Source organism: Carlito syrichta, unplaced genomic scaffold (assembly GCF_000164805.1).
Source record: "Carlito syrichta isolate Samal-C Ts95f unplaced genomic scaffold, Tarsius_syrichta-2.0.1 Scaffold130468, whole genome shotgun sequence".
NCBI lineage: Eukaryota > Metazoa > Chordata > Mammalia > Primates > Tarsiidae > Carlito > Carlito syrichta.
In genome coordinates this window covers 57,831-59,530 of record NW_007074564.1, presented here as the reverse complement: position 1 = coordinate 59,530, position 1,700 = coordinate 57,831, and positions in this window count along the sequence as shown.

Below are 1,700 nucleotides of genomic sequence, written 5' to 3'. Positions count from 1 at the left end.
TCCATCCATCCACCCATCCACCCACCCACCCATCCATCCATCCATCCACCCACCTACTCACTCATGCATGTATCCATTCGACAAATACTGACTGAGAACCAGCTCTGACTTAGGCCTAGGTGTAGGGAATTGTGCAGAAACAGCTGACTCTTGCAGGAAGACAGGCCTTAAAGAATGAACAGAGTTGCAATGGTCCCTCTGCAAGGTGAAGGTTAGATACTATGGGAGCATGTGACAGGAGCCCAGAGTTATTTGGGTCAGGGTGCAGGGAGTCTTCCTGAGGAAGATGGGCTGGGGTTGGAACATGGTCCTCGCTGGCATTCTCTGTGTGATGTTGGTCGGGTTCCCACATGTCTCCCACCCTGTTTCCTGCTCTGAACCACAGAGGAAAAGCCCTGGTTTATCTACTGGCTGAGACTATGGGTTGGCCAAGGAGTGGAGGCCCAGCCTTCATGCTGACATCTATGTGGAGGATACTCTCAGGGGTCTGAGAGAATTAGAATGAGCACAAGGAGTCAGCGCCAGATGCCATCTTCACAGAGCCGCAAACTCTCCATTATTGTTATTATTATTGTTATTGACACCTTCTGAGGTCTTATCACAGACCAGGCATCATGCTGTCAACTTTTATGCTACCGATTCATTCAGTCCACCACAGCCCTGTCAAGTAGGCAGACATTATTATACCCACACTTTACAGATGAGGACACTGAGGCACATAGTAGTTATGTAACTTGCCCAGGGTCACACAGCCAGCAGGTGGGGAATCTGGAATTGAAAGCGGGCCACTTGGCACCAAAGCCTTTGCCCTGTGAATGTGATGTGTGCCCTTGCTGTCACCACAGGCACCTGCACTGGGGTGCAGGACTTGCCTAGGGACCCAGCGAGGAATTCAGGCTTGTAGGAACCCCCGCCTGGCTCTCTACAGGCCCTGGGAAAGCATTTGTGAGTGTCACCCTGCTTCATCCCTCTCCCCACCATCCCTGGAAGTGGCCAGACACACCCTGAACCCCATGAGGGGAGGAGAGGAAGCCCAGATGGACTCAGAAGCAGAGTCAGAGCTGTGTGACCCTGTGCCAGTCTCTCACCCTCTCTGAGCCTCCGGTTCCTGAGGGGGTCCTGGGAACCCATGCGTGTGAAAGAATGCTATGAATGGGACAGCACCAGGTGCGCAGGCTGGAGTGGCATTCATTCATTTGCTCATTCAGTGGTGACCCCTTCCGCCCTACTTCCTGCCTGCCCTGGCACTGCAGTTCCAGTCATGAAAAAGGTCAGCACCTCAGGGTGCTGACAGTCTGGGGAGGGAGGCAGAGAGTGAGCAGGGAGGTAATGACCTGATACAATGGGAAGATGACAGCTGTGAAGAAACTCCAGGTGGGGAGATTGAGAATAATGGGAAGGGGAGTCCCAGAGGACCCCAGGAGGAGATAGTTAGGTAAAATGAAGACTGGGGGGATTGGTGGGGAGAGAGGGAGGCAGAAAGAGGGAGAGAGAGAGAGAGGGAGAGAGGAAGAGAGAGAACGATGACATGAGTGGGCTCATTCCAGGCAAGAAACAGCAAGAGCAAGGACCCCAAGGCAGGTGCTGCATGGTGAGTTTGAGGAAGATGGAGGAGGCTGGTGAAGGAGAACATAGACCAAGAGGAGAGGTGGTGGCAGGGAGGTGGGCAGGAGGAGGGGTCGAGTTGGGTGGGGCTGGGG